Source organism: Epinephelus moara, chromosome 24, assembly GCF_006386435.1.
Source record: "Epinephelus moara isolate mb chromosome 24, YSFRI_EMoa_1.0, whole genome shotgun sequence".
Classification (NCBI taxonomy): domain Eukaryota; kingdom Metazoa; phylum Chordata; class Actinopteri; order Perciformes; family Serranidae; genus Epinephelus; species Epinephelus moara.
Genome location: NC_065529.1, coordinates 50086385 through 50102395, shown reverse-complemented (window position 1 = coordinate 50102395; position 16011 = coordinate 50086385). Strand labels below are relative to the sequence as shown.

The 16011-nt window shown below is 44.3% G+C and overlaps 1 protein-coding gene and 1 non-coding gene across 2 annotated transcripts in view; one reads left to right on the top strand and one right to left on the bottom strand.

Moving 5' to 3' along the window:
* pcbp4 (poly(rC) binding protein 4) overlaps positions 1 to 16011 on the top strand; it is a 536281-nt gene that overhangs the window by 287018 nt on the left and 233252 nt on the right. The gene's annotated exons all lie outside the window — the stretch shown is intronic.
* Positions 10989 to 11060, bottom strand: trnat-cgu (transfer RNA threonine (anticodon CGU)). The gene has a single exon. It is a non-coding gene; the product is annotated as a tRNA-Thr (tRNA).

The window sequence follows — 16011 nt, the reverse complement described above, 5'->3', positions numbered from 1 at the left end:
TTTTCTATATGTTCTCTGACATTTATCCTAACGATATGAGGCGGTCTTTGTGGAGAAAAAGCTTGTTTAGTGGACTAACTTTGCACTTGAAGGTTGCCCGTTCACTTACGTTTTAACAGGTCTGACGCTACTATGCGACCTGGCTGTATCTAGGCTAATGGCTAACATGCATGTTGTATACGATGGTAAACTGAGCATCTTTGGGTTTTGGATTGTTGGTTGAACCAACTGAGACATCTGAAGACGTCAGCTTGAGCTCTTAGAAACTCTTTCTGACATTTTATGGAAAACTTTTAATCAGGAAAATAACTAGCAGATAGTGATAATGAAGATAATCATTAGTTGCAGCCTAATATGCTTTTTCCAGTAATTCAGTATCCAAGGTGGCATTTTCTATGTTTGCACCACATCCACAAGTTATATACTGTACATATTCTATGTTAGGCTCAAATTGCATTTGCTGTTTTTCTGTCAGAATTGACACATTTGCAATGATGGTTTGTAGTAATCATAGACTGTATGAAATAATGGATGGAGCTACTGTGACATTTCAACATGGGTGTCTATGTAGATTGACTGACCCCTGAAGCCAGCCTCAAGTGGCCATTCGAGGAACTTCAGTTTTTGGCACTTCCTTGTTGGTTGCTGGTCTTGAAGGTTGCTGAAAGTATTTGTTTTCCCCAAGAGGATGGCTGAATTTGAAAAAGTGACATTTTTACAACATGAGGTGTGGATCAAAATTTACATATATCGTGCCAGTTTTAAATATATGGCATGATGAGCTGTAGCGTAGAGCAAAGAGTAAGAGTTAAAGTGTAAGGAATGGATTATCTGCTCTAACAAAAAGATGCAGACGTTAGCATGCCTGGCTAACTTGCTAACCAACACCTGAGCCCAACAGATTTTTCTTATCTATCCTACCTTGTTTAAATGCTGTTAATAATGTGTTTCATGATGACCCTGATGAAGGCCACGAGCCAAAACACATTGTTCTTGCAATAAAGAGTTTCAGTAACAGTAACGAGTTTCGACGCCTTTGATTTATTTCCCCTCTCCATGCACCTTGGGAGCACGAGAAGTTGCTCCCTCATCCTGCTTCTACAATTCAGCCCAACTGCCAGACGAAAATGTTGCCATTGTACGTTTCTGCGAACCAGGAATACATTACACTTTCACATTGAATATCATATCAACGTTTCTAAAGTGATGAAGTGTATGAGTTGACACCTGGAGGTGGAGGGGATGGTGGATGGTGTAACACCTAAGCGAGACACCAGCCAAGTTGCAGACTGTTCAAGCCCAACAAACAACAAAACCTGTTGTGATTAAGCGAGTCATCGATGTTTTCCTGACGACTTTTTAGGCACCAGTTGGGGGTGTTTTGTAGCGACCCATCACTGTTTTGCTAGCAGGGACTGTGCCCTCAAAACCGGGTATTTTAGCTGTCTGTCCTTGCACCATATGAAAGAATTACACTGTCCAATAGACTAAAATCACTCCCACACATGAACAGCACACACTCTGAGACAACCACACGGTTTGACCCATTTTAAAGGAATTTGCTGCATTGAGGGGAAAAATGGGGAAAGGTCTCTAACACGTCACTAAAGTCTGCAGCCACTTCCTGTCGGAGCGGCTGGATTTTCTCCCTGGCGCTGGCTGATATTTGCTCAGGCTCGTGGAGGGCTTGAACAGGCACTTTGAAGGGTCGGGTTTGCACGCTGTGGAGTGTAGAGCTCGAGGTTTGGGTTAATCCTCACCGTCTCACAGGTGCTTTGGGTTTAAAGCTCCAACTCAAACAAATAAGACAGATTTACAGACGGGCAGAGAGCGGGCTGACGTCTGACTTCTTTGACTTTATTTCACTTTCATGTGATGCTGTATGTAACTGTGAATGTCAACATGTCAGTTATAAATATCCCTCCTAACGGCTGTTGTTCCACCACATGCATTTCATTTGCTTTAAATAAGAAGATAAACAAGCTGAGATGAGCGAGAGTTTCTGCCCCGAGCTAAGGAGTTCAAGTGTCTCAGGGTCTTGTTCTTGAGTGAGGGTGAGATGGAGCATGACACAGACAGGTGGTTTGGCGTGGCATCTGCAGTGATGTGGGTGTTGCGCCGGACTGTTGTGGTGAAGAGGGAGCTGAGCCAGAGAGGCAAAGCTTTAGATTTACTGGTCTGTCTACAAAACATAAACCCTCACCTATGGTCATGAGCTCTGGGCAGTGACCAAAAGAATGAGATCGCAGACATAAGCAGCTGAAATGAGTTTCCTCTGTAAGGTGTCTGGGCTCAGCCTTAGAGATAGGAGGAGGAGCTCAGACATTTGGAGGGAGCTCGGAGTAGAGCCGCTGCTCCTTCGCACCAAAAGCGAAGGAGCAGCGGAGCAAAGTTTAGGTGGTTCAACATCTGATCAGGATCCTCCTGGGCGCCTCCCGTTTGAGGTTTTCCAGGCGTGTCCCACTGGTAGGAGGCCCCGGGGCAGACCCAGAACACACTGGAGGGATTACATATCTCATCTGTTCTGGGAACGCCTTGGGGTCCTCCAGGAGGAGCTGGAAAGCGCTGCTGGGGAGAGGGACGTCTGGGGTGCTTTGCTCAGCCTGCTGCCTCGGCGACCTGTCCCCACATAGGCAGATGAAAATGGATGGATGGATAAATTCACTGTGGCTGTTTCTTTTACACTTTGTCACACTGTCTTTATATTGATGCATCAACTTCTCCACCTCAGCAAAGTGTAACAACTTTTTGTAATATTTCAACATTATTACAAACTTTCGTCATTTATACTTTACGTTTTTTATGTCTAAATTGAGAGTGCACATAAAGACAGGTGGATGGAAACGTATTTACAATAAGGTTTCCAGGATTGTGTCATCGTGCCTTGTCAGTGGACTTTCACGTCTGCTCGTGATGTGCTAGGTATCCTCCTGCATCTGCTGGTGATTTTCTGGGACACTGCAAACAACACCAGGATGTCAACAAAAGCACAAGGTTAGGCTTAGAAAACAACATTGTGGTTTGGCTCTCCATTCATGCAGGAAGCAAACACTGGGATCCCAGGTGAAAGTCCAAGGTTGAGTGGACCTATCCACCCAAGCTGGTCTCACTCAGAGGTCATCGGACACCGCTGCTTGGTCAGTGACTTCCAGCGTTGAACACTGACAAATAAAGCCGTCCTTTCACTTTGTTGTTGAATGGCGCCTGGTGGCGTTGGGGGGAAACACTGTGGGACAACGACGTAAGTTAAGGGGGTGAGATCCGGGTAGGGCGGGTGGGAGTGGTGGTGGATGGGTTCAAAAACCACCGCCTTTCACCCCTTTCATCATGCTTTGGCTCTACATTCATACTAGAAGTGAACACTGGGCTCCCGGGTGAAAGTCCAGGGGCCTATCAAACTGCCAAAAAGTTGCTATCTGGCCGACTGGCAGCACATCATAACATCGTGAAAAGTTTGCCTATCGTGCTACTTTGAAATGTGGCTTTATGCATCCTTATCTAACTAACGCACAGATCAGTGACAAAGCAGTGACATTTCAAAAGTTCGTAACGAGAACGGGCTTCTACAGACACCAAAACCCAAATCTGGCAACCTGCGCTACAGCATGAGACGCTACACAGACGTTCACAGGGCGGATGGATCAGTGTAAACTCAATATAAAAAGACACTTATTAATGAAGCGATGCACATGCAAGAACACCACACATACAGTCAACAAAGTGTGTCCAAACACACAGAGCTACACACACCCAAACGCTTACTGTTGTTCAGGTGGTTAAAACTATTCATTTAGCTACATCCAGACACACACAAGTCAAACAAAAATTCACATTTTGAACACACACAGTGAGGCAGTTACATTATCACACACACACACACACACACACACACACAATGAGAGCGAGGGAGTGAAAGAAAGAGAATCATGTTACTTTGACTCCATACATGAAGTATGCTGACTTTACCTCTTGATGTGTCCCCTGGGGGCGGGGTCTCTCAAACAGCCTTCAGTCAGCTTAGCTTTTATCCCACCCTCCCTAAAGTGAACCCGGGGGCAGGGTGCTGGATTTACTGTACCTTCAAACACACATGGAGCTGATTTAGCTTGACCCTCAAACAAAACCCCCAAACGTCTAATTCTTCTTCCACAGCCTGTCAAATACGTCTCAGATTCTCCCCTCTGCAGGCGATTCTGGTGTCAGGTCAAATTTATTTATAGAAACCAACACCCTGGTTCGTCACAGACTGAAATCACACCAATGAAAGCTATAAAAATTAGAAAAGAGAACGATAAAATCAAAATAGGCTGAACCATAGACTGTATTTAAAGATGGACGACGCATTATCGCTTCGACTGTACAAAAATGAAGCCAAAATATCCTGGATACAGCTGATGACATCATTTGGAGCCAGAGTCTGCTCCATAGCAATCTGTGTGGTGCAATCCATACTCCCGTCCGACCAGTCGCGAGCAGCGCCATTGATAGCGAGCACACCAGTTGGCGCACACAGCTGTCAATCATGCCGTCTAACCCATTTTTTACACATTAAATCACTAATTAAAACCAAACTTTGCAGAAAAACAAACACTTGAACATCAGCATGATAAGAACTACCTGAAATGACAGAAAACATCTGAAGAAAAAAATTATTTTACATGTACTTTAAGTTTTTAGTTTGGCTGATGTCTCATCTGCAAACATAAAGGGGTGGGGTTGATAACCTATACTGCAGCCAGCCACCAGGGGGCAGTCAAGATGTTTTGGCTTCACTTTCAGGGAGAAGTCACACAAGCACCTAGATACCGACGCACACAGGCACCTAGATACCGACGCGCACAGGCACCTAGATACCGACGCGCACAGGCACCTAGATACCGACGCGCACAGGCACCTAGACACCGACGCGCACAGGCACCTAGATACCGACGCACACAGACATCTAGATACCGACGCACACAAGCACCTAGATACCGACGCACAAACACCTAGATACCGACGCACACAAGCACCTAGATACCGACGCACACAGACACCTAGATACCGACGCACACAGGCACCTAGACACCGACGCACACAAACACCTAGATACCGACGCACACAAGCACCTAGATACCGACGCACACAGGCACCTAGATACCGACGCACACAAGCACCTAGATACCGACGCACACAAGCACCTAGATACCGACGCACACAGGCACCTTTTGCGGTGGTATAATGCGCACCAGACAGCAGCAGTTGTTGACGCAGCAGCCAACAACCGAACTTGTCAAATACTGGTGCTATGTCAGTGGGTGTCAAAGTAAGACACTGACGCACAAAGGCATGTGGTGTTATGATAAGCACCAGCTGGTAGCAGTTTGTAGCGTCACCGTCAACTGTATCATAAAGTGCGATAAGTCCGTAGAGGGCTAGCAGGAGGGGCGCTGGATTGCATGCATTCAAATGTTACTTTTGTTTTATGTGGACATCCCAAACCATCACCAACACCACTTTATGGTTTGGGACATTCAGGTACATTTTCATTACCTGGTGTAGTTTGGGTTATATCAGTCCCTGCTGCTGTTTGTTACTGGAATATGAGCCATGTTAGCGCCAGAGCTGACACACGTTTATCAAAGTGCAGTAAAAACACTTCTAAATACTGGTAATATTCATATTATGAAAGGTCAGAGAAGCTTAAATATGCACCACGTAAGCTTTTCTGTCCTCTGAGGTGTTTGTGAACAGGAATCCATTGTATTGTGTGAAGAATCAAAACGATACAAATAAGTTCAAATTCAACTGATTTTGTCCGAACACCTGTAAAGTATCTTTGTCCTGATAAACTGTGTAGAGTAACTCATTCTGTCCTCTCACAGCAAACACTAGAGCCGTCAGAGGAGCGTGAAACCATCTGGACTCATGTTTACCTCCTCACATCAGGACAAACATGGCTTCCTGTGTGTTGTTGCGTTGGTGAGAACGAGGTCTTGGCATGTTAAAGAGTGTGTATTACTGTGTGTGTGTTTGTGCGCTCTTTCATTGTACTTTTGCTTGGCAGGTCACAGCAGCGTGTAACAGGATCCTCCCGGAGCTCAGGCTGATTTGGAGAACAATGCAGGAGGTGTAACACGTCCACATAGTTTTTAAGGGCCTGAGCCGGCTGCTCGAGTGCCTCAGTGAGATATAATATGATCCTCGTTACTGTGAAGCCGCTCACACGGACTCAGTCACAGGTGGAAGTCACACAGACGAGTCATTCTCAAAGGACGAACAACAACCTTGAAGGAATTAAAAAAAAACTGCTGCTGCTTCACAGATAACAAAATCACATAAAGAGATGATGTGAGAGATAATTTAATTCCATTCAGGCAAATTGAGTTTGTCGTGAAAACACTCGTCTGCACCGCTTTATTCCAGTGAGTTCAAGGACCCTCTAACATTCAAAACTGTCGAGCCAAAATGGTGGTTAGCATTGTTGCCCCACAGCAAGAGGGTTCCTGGTTCGAATCCACCGGCTAGCGGGAGCCCTTCTGTGTGGAGTTTGCATGTTCTCCCCGTGTCAGCGTGGGTTTCCTCCAGGTGCTCTGACATGTTCAAACCATAGTATTGGACAAATTGAAATTTGACCTGATGATGTGATCATAATTCATCCTGAGGGGGACGTGAATGTGAATTTTTGAATTTTAAGACAATCCAGTCAATAGTTGTTGAGTTATTTCACCTGAAACCACAAATGTGAAGGTCATGGTGGCAGAAAAGTCATCAGGATTCATCCTCCAGGAACCACGTATGCCTGAAACAAATTTCATGTTAATCCATTTTTCAACTCATCCTCACTGTGACCTCGTCACATGTCCACGTTTGGTCATGGACTTTCCACGTCCACATATGACGTCCAAGGTACCCTGGGTGTGTTGGTTGTTGACGTTCTGGGACGCCGTGTCAACTTCAGCCTGTTACATGCATTGTCTGTTTTCAAAATACACTTCTGTTTTCACAGGAAATGTACAGTTTGCTTTCAAAATAAAAGCACTATGTCAGTACAACACTGCCAATTGATGTATTTTTACTTCAACAACAAACACACATGGTTGGGTTTAAGAAAAAAAACAAAACAGGGTTTGGCTTTACATTCTTACAGGAAGTGAACACTGGCCTCCTGGGTGAAAGTTAGTGATTGTTGGACCCATCCACCCCTCCTGCCCGCCCTACTCGGACTTCTGCCCCCTTAACTTGCGTTGTTGTCCCACTCCTATTTCCTCCCGATGCTGCCGGGTGTATCATGGCGACACGAAAGGACGGCTTTTTTCATATGTCTGATGCTGGAAGTCACTGACCAAGCGCCGGTATTCGACGACTTCGGAATAAAGCCAGGTTGTTCAAAACGTGTGTTGAAATATTTTGGTCTGGACCAAAGTGTTGGTGTGATTAACAGAGATCCCTCGAGCCATGCTGCAAGCAGGCTGAAAATAATTTAAACCAGTGGTTCCCAGCTCATACAGCCCCAGATTTGTCATTGTGCGGAGGTCCACGCAGTTTAACACATTGAGAGTCATACTTGTGTTTGGCCATGTTGTCGAACTAGGAAACAGCACTTCAAAATAAAATATTAGAATATTAAAATAAATATTGTACTACAGCTTCATCACCCTCCTAAATTATACATCACCTCGATGACGTTTTATCGCCAAAGACTTTTAACATTTTTCATCCTTCTGTGCAGTAGTATATAAATATTCTTTTCACTAAGACTGAGTCTCTTCTGATTGAAATGTTTTCAGAGAAATGAGACGTTTCATTTGAAGCATCAGGTGAAGAGACGTCTGTTTCTGATGACAGCAGCAGCTGGTCACAGCTGGATCAGCTGTCAGCTGGCTTTAACAGCTGCTTGTGGCTGCACACATGTGCACTGGGCTCGTACTAATAAAGGCACAAAGTCCTCACTGGCAGACAGCAGGTTATTTTCTCTCTCACATGAAGAACAACCTGTGTTCTGTATTTATATGAGTCCTGTTCAGAGGGCACTGAATGCCTTTATATGATTCATATGATGATTTATGTGACTTTATATGATGCATGACAGGCCACCAGGAAATGCCATCCATCTCCATCGAAGCAGCGTTAGAGTAACGAACCAAGTCAGTCCGAGTTTGAAAAAGAGACTGAATATGTAAGAAATATAAAAAAGAAGAAACACTGTCACTGGCCTCGGGTCAGGTCTCATCCTCTGTTGGTTTCAGTTCTGACTAACCTGTTTTCCGGCCTGTCCGTGACGTCAAACGTGACACACCATTTAAAACTCACAGAAAGGCATATTGCTGCAGAACTGTGTATATGACTGGTTTACTGGCAGGGGGAAAGGAGTCTAGCACCCATTTTTTGTCGGTTTTCCCGTGTTTAAAAAACGCACATACACCCAGTTCATTCTTATTCCAAAGCTGTCAAATACCTCGCTTTGTCAGTGACTTCAGCGTCAGACACAAATGCCAAAGGCCAGCTTTTGCGGCGCTCTGAGCATGCTCCACAGTTCCCTCCCCGGGCTTTGACTCGGATGTCGACTAGGAATAAATGCATAACAGAAGAAGAAGCCGGTAACAACATGGAGAAATCTACATCCAGAGCTGTTCATTTGTGGACGGACAAAATGTACAGAGCTGTAAAGTCGTCCACCATGGTACCAGTTAGCTGCTAGCTAACCGTAGCTAACTTACTTGCCCATTGTTTGGTCCTTGGTCAGCTAGGAAAAATAGGTCCGCTAGAAAAAGGTCCAAAAGGGGGTCGTCTGGTGATGGGGAAATGTGTCCATCATCCATTTTTAGCAGGTGCTAGAAAATCCTGCATACACGCAGCCTGTTCTTATTCCAAAGTCATCAAATGCTGCTGCTTTGTCAGTGAATTCAGCATCAGTTTGTGACATGGCTGGACGTCACAAGTTGCAGCGGTATGACATGAAACGCACGTAATCTAAAGTCGCTATAGGGCATGTGGGAGGGGCAGTGGATGGGTCTAATAAACCTCGGACTTTCACCTGGGAGCCTGCTGTTTGCTTCCTGTATGAATGTAGAGCCAAAGCATGATGTTATTTTCTTAACCTAAGCATGTGCTGTTGTTGTTCTGGTGTTGGTAGCGGCGTCCCAGAGTGTCAACTACAGATGGGGGAGGATGCCCAATGTCTAATATGTAGATGTGAAAGTCCACTGTGACGACTTGGGATGAGACTGTGTTGGTACACGCGCTAATTCTGGTGAAGAATGGGAACAAGTCACGTCTCCTGAGAAGTATTAGTTCAAGTACAACTCTGGCCGAGGGTGCAGTGTGTATTTGTAGTGCTGGTCTTGGGATTTTGACTCTGACTGCTCCTGTCTAGTTTCTATTTTTTATTTATATTATATTTGTTTCATGTCCTTTACTTTTCTCTGTTTATATCTCTGTGTCTCTGTGCTGATGCAACAGCTGAACTTAAACTCTGAGGATCAGTGAAAAATTATTTTATTTGACCTCAGTTTGTCTTTATAAAGAGACACAAGAAAGAACAGAGCAGAGTCACACTGACAGATTACATCACTTTCAGACGACGGCTGATTTATAGGTGTTCGATTGAGAGAGACGGAGACAGAGAGACAGAGAGAGAGAGAGACAGAGAGAGAGCCGCCATCACTGCCATTCAGGAAATTCCAGTCATTCTTCAGTAATTCCTCCTCTCATTGCTCATGACTCTCTGCAGTTGCTGCTCACACACACACACACACACACACACACACACACACACACACACACACAGAGCCTCCCTGTGTGTCTCTTGTCAACACCGCGTCTGTCTTCCACCTCTCACCCTTCACCTCTGACCCTCCAGCAGACTTAATAACAGGAAGTGATCGACTCCCTGCTGCTGCGGTGGGAAGAAAAACGAGGTGAGGACAGCGTTTAACTGGTGTCACACTGAAGAGCAGATTCAAGTCACCCAAAGCTGAAATACACGTTAGTGTGTCGATTCAAGTCGAGCTGAGACTGTTAGTAGATTCACTGATTAGTCGATCGTCAGAAAATTGATCATCATATTTGATCTCCTCAGTTCTCAGAGTCACGAGACAGGAAACTGAAGCTCTTTGTGTTCTGGTCTTTTGGACAAAACAAATAATTTTATAAGACAATTTTAATTATTTTTCTTCTGTTTATTGAGTTTAAAAGAGTGAAATAAATTACCAACATCTCCATGCTGTCTAGATGCAATATGTGTATTTTCAGATTTTTGTTTCGATAACTGAATTTTTTACAGTGGTTTGAAATCTGCTTTTCCATGCATGGACGGCTGCTAAACCTGCACGTTTGGCTTAGTCAGTTTGTGAAGCTACACATGAATTGTCACTGACTAATTAGCTCAGTGAGATAGAAATTGATTCTTAGTCTCAGAGGTTGTGAGTTCAAGCCTCGGCTGATGCAAAAGGCAGACTGTGTTGCTAAATGTCTTTCAATTCTTCTGCTTGTTGCTCAGAATTGCCTAAAAATGCCCGGACCTGACCCATCACTGCACAGCAGCTACAATTTAATTTTAGCTTGATGGCACAGATGAGAAATGAACCCACGATATTTGGTTTGGAAGAACAATACCCTGCTGCTCGGCCACAATGTCTCAACACTTGTGCAAATCTAGGTTTTCCAACTTAACACAGGGCTTGGAAACTTGTTTAGTTCTACATTCGTCCTGGTCGACCTGTAAAGAAGTCCATATTATGCCTTACAATATGCAATAAGATTGTTTCCTACGGCTATTTAATGAAGCGAAATAACGCTACATTTACGATGTTGGTGATAACACGACACACCTGCACCCAGCTAATCCTAATGACACACACATCAGCTCATCATCAGTTCCTTAGAAATAAAGAAGCCTCTTGGATGAGCGGTGTTTCATCACATCATTCAAGAAACTCAGTCCAGTCTACCAAACAGCACTTTGGACTACACTTCTGAGATTGAAACAGGAAGCACCAAAGCTTATCAGGCATGGATGGGGTTCGAACCCATGATCTTTGGTTTACGAGACCAACGCCTTACCACTTGGCCACCACGCCATACTGCTCACCAGTAATCTGCATCATGTTGGGTGATATAGATTACTTGAATTGGTACAGAAAGGTGATATACAAGTGCAGTATACCACTTATCTTATCTTATCTGATCTGATCTGATCTGATCTGATCTGATCTGATCTGATCTGATCTTATCTTGTTCAATGCTGAATCAAAGTAGGTAACTGACCCTGAGGAACACCAGATTCACTGTGAGATATTACGGCACAATATGAAATGCAGTGAGAAGGGTGTTGAGGCAGGTCCTGCATTGTTACCAAGTCTTTCATATTTTTTGTATTGCAGTCTCCATCAGCTGGACTGACAGAACAGAGACAGACAGGAAACCCACGGAGACAAAGGGACTCTGACACGATGCAGCAGAGGCGCTGCTGCGCTGCTTCGCTGTTACAAACGGAAACTTTTAAGGCTGTTGTTTTTCTGGCCACACCCCATCATGAGTGATGTCACCTCTGAGGTTTCTGGCTCTCAAACTGCTGTTGGAAAAGTATCAAGTAAACATACATGACAAATCTGTGTTTGCATTACCGTGGTTAGGTTTTTTTTTTGTGTGCTTTGATTTCTCTCTTAAAATCAAACAAACGTAAACAGAGACGTTCCCGCCGTGAAGAACCTGAAGGGAACAAGCTGTTTTCATCAGTGCACAGAGTGTGTATTTGTCTTTCAAGATGTCATGTTCAGAGTGTAGTCGGTGTTCTGCCAGTAATGTGCTGACGTCTGATGATCAGGAGTCTGACAACAACAACAACAAAAACTCCCAAAACTTTCCTGAAATCTCTGATGCTCACATCAGTGACCCCCGGTGTGGTTGCACAACAGAACAGCAGAAAAGTTACATATTTCCCCTCATGACCTCTGTGTGTGTGTGTGTGTGTGTGTATTTGCTAACCTGTTTGTTTAGCACTTTGGAGAAAAATTACAGTGTGTGGGGTGAACAAGTCCAAAGTTCAGGTGGGTGTGACATTCACCTACTCGACAGCCTCCCACCTCCACCTCCACCTCTCATTAGTCAGTGACTCATTTTAAAGAAAAGAAAGAGCAGCGCTTGAAGCAAAGTGGGAGAAGAGTTACGGGAAAAGGGTGGATGAAACTAGAGAGACGGGAAAATGGAAACAGGATGAAGACAGAACATGACATGACATAGAAAACATTCAGGTCTGCACAGAGCAGCTGACAGGACGAGTGCAGTCTGAAGAGAAAAACAAATGAACATAAAACTCGCATTAGTAAATAAACGAGGAACGTCCATAGGAATGCTGTTTTTAGAGAAGAGAGAAGGCACAGACTGTACACCTTTACAGGAGGTGTTGTGCATGAACTCATTAACAGAGCGCGTTCAATAAACTTATGTTTTTGGTGAACTGAACGCATCAGGTTGCATCTGATGAACGTAAACCTCGAAACAGTTAACAGTGCTCCTTACGGCACCTGGCATGTCGACACTTCACAAAGAACAACACTGGCAGACCGACACATTCTCACTCCGACCTCCTCACATATTGAAGTTTTGGTCATGGAATTTCCACGTCCACATATCCACGCCCAAGGAACCCTGGGTGTGTTGGTTGTTGACGTTCGGGGACACCGTGTCAAGTTGAGTGTCCCACTCAGACTTTCATCGCCTTAACTTTCATCCTCGTCCTGCTGCATTTCCCCGTGACGCCACCGGGCGCTGTTAAACTATAGCTCCTTTTACACTGCCAGATGTTCGGCGAATGTTGGGCCGTTTTGCCGCCAAGCTGCGAGCGTTTAGACACACAGAGCTGGATTGGTGAGTTGATCCGAGGTGCCCAATTTTCCGCCTCGTAGAGTAGACATATTGGTGGAACCTTTTTGGTTTAAACAGAATGAGGCGCCCTTCTGCAACGGGAGTAGCTGTTGATGACTTGTGGGAGGAGCTGTTGATGACGCCGCATGTGCGAGCCACTGGTGGTGGATAANAGTAGGTAGGCGGCATTTTGCTGCACTCCCCGATTTTGTTTTTATACTGCCAATGCTGAAAAAAGACTGATTGGGCTTTCCTGCAGATTTGCACAATTCCTGTATAAAAAGGGTTTATAACAGCAACAGGCCGCTGATGTTAAAAGACGCCTTTTTTTGTTGGTATCTGACGCCACAAGTCACTGCCCAAGCACCAGATTTCAACGACTTCAGGGCGAGACCGGGCTGGGCAGACTGGGCAGCCGGCCGTACTGCTGCAGACAGTTCATGTGAATATTTAAAGGACTTTTATGAAGAAATCAGAACAGACTGCAATGGAAAATATCTCATATTTATATACAAATAAAAAAAACATGTCCAAACAAAGAAACAACTTCTGGGACTGGAAAATAAAGCCAACATCAAAGTGCCAAAAACTGCAGTTCCTCTAATGTCCACTTGAGGCTGGTTTTGGCCTTCAGAGCTAATTGTGCTATAGTGAGTGAATTTTTTATATAACTCACCTGTTTACATTTTATGAAGGCTTAAAGTTCTGCATATTTAAGGACAGAGCTGCTTTGAGTGACAGGCTGTCTGCGCGGCATCGCTACGGTCTATGAGTCAGCTCCGCCCCTCGCACCTCCACAGCTCCACTCTCTCATCCAAATATGGTCACTTCTCCAAAAACCAAGATGGCAACGGCCGAATAGCTCGAGGCTTCCAAACGGGAGTCCACAAACCAAGAGTGACGTAACAACAATCACAGGATTTCATTTAGAATTCAAATTGTGAACGAGGCTGTGTTATTAACTAAATTAACGGCATCTGTGTCGATCAAATGTGACAAAGCAAAAATTTTACATCCACAAAATCAATAACAATATAATATATATAATATATATTGGATAGTGTCATAAATTAATAAAACCAAGAATGCTGGATTTACCTCCATAGTTAACATCAGTGAAATGTAGTGAAGGATTAGAGTCACTGTGTGTCAGGACCTGGACATCAGTGAATCAGTATGTAATGCAATTACAGAAGGAAGCACTTATAAACTTTATAATAATAATAAAAAAGAACCTAAAACACTGAAACAGGAGTCAGAGCCGATGTACCTCTGAGCTGCTGAACATTGTCAGTAATGTTGTCTCAGGCTGGACACGACGTCGCCCCTCAGCCTCGCTGTACTGCAACACAAAAATTCCCCTGCAGCTCAAAAAGCATTTAACCCTCAGACTTCACTCTCCAACCTGTGCAGCTGTTGACAGGACACCTTGAACTACAGACGCGGCCAATTATTCCTCTTTGTGTTCTGAACTTTGAAAGCTGGAGGTATTAAATTCAACCCAGTTGCCAGATAAAGTGTTGGTATTGTACGTTTCTGCAAACCACAGACACGTGGATCAGTTGAAACATAACGTGGGTTACGTTTAGGCTCAAAAGCCACTCGGTTATGGTTTGGAAAAGACTGAAAGATGTTTTAAAATACCCGATTCTGAAGACAGAATCTCGGCAGCAAAAGCAACTGCTTTTTGTTTCACTGTCCCATCTGGAAAAATAGAGACGAGTCGCAAAAAAATACCCAAGTTTGGTGGCTATAAAGCCGTCTATAAACAGTGAAGACTCCTTAAGAAACAACTGTTTTTGTTGTTTGTTGGTCTTGAACAGTGGCCTGCAGCTTGGCAGTTGTCTCACCTAAATGTCACACCATCCACCATGACAAAGTCAGCTCATGTACTACGTCACTTTAGAAACACTGATATGCATATGAGATGTAAATGTTAATGGATTCATGGTTTGCAGAGATGAACGATGCAAACAAACATTTTCTCATCTGTCATGAGCAGAACTAAATAGTTTTGACCTGGAAGCGTAACAGTAACGAGTGTGTGCAGAGCAAAGAGGCAAATGGTTTAGGAGCTGGTTGAAATGTGCAGGGATATATAGGCTACTGCAGGGATGATGAGAGAAGTGGGAACAGGTGAGCAGGGGGGTGGGGCAGTCAGGTGATAGGGAAAAGGGGGGTTACTGCAGGTCAGGAGGGAGTGGTAGGGTATGACATGACAGGAGGGTCAGTATCACAGCTTTATGAGTCAGGCTGATATTGTGACATTGCTCCAGTTCTTACAATACATCCATGATAGAGTGTGCAGGAAATATATCTACCAGCATCTGACAAACAAACAGTTTGAACGGTGGATTGCCCCCTCTGGGTTGGGAGAGAGTTACGGCCTCAAGAGACGGAGTTCAAGTGTCCTGTTCATATAAAAGCTGATAACTGAGGAGTGTGTGTTCATGCATGTGTGTACTGGGTCTGTTTCCATTTTGGGCATAACAGGTGGAGGAGACACAGACACACCACCAATTTAGGCTGCTAGTATTTGAATAATTCCACTGTTGCTGGGTTTATTTTAAGTTTTAATGATAAATGATCTAATCATGCTTTAGTGTAAAGAAAAACAAAAGAAAACTTTCAGATGAATTAGAAGCAGGCACCAGCGCTGCTCATCCTTCGGTCAGCCTGGAGCCAGTCCCACAGAGCCAGGACGCTGCCGGCTGTGAAGGAGAGTGCACGAAAGTGATCAATATGTGGCTGCAAACACTCAACTCAACTTTATTTATACAAACATGCAGCAAGTGCTTCACATGGCAAAACTGGAATGACACAGACACAAAACAACAGAATATTAAAAAAGCAAACCAACCAACACAGAACAGACGTAGAAAAAAGATGATTAAAACTCCATCGAATAAAAAGAGAGTAAATAAATACTTAGATGATAGACAAAATATGGTCTAATAACAATTCTCCAGGCGGCAGGGTGGTGCAGTGGTTAGCATTCATTGCTCCCAGCAAGAGGGAGTCCTTCTGTGCAGAGTCTGCATGTTCTCCCTGTGTCAGCGTGGGTTTCCTCCAGGTGCTCCAGCTTCCTCCCACAGTCCAAAGACATGCAGGTTAATTGGTGACTCTAAATTGTCCGTAGGTGTGAATGTGAGTGTGAATGGTTGT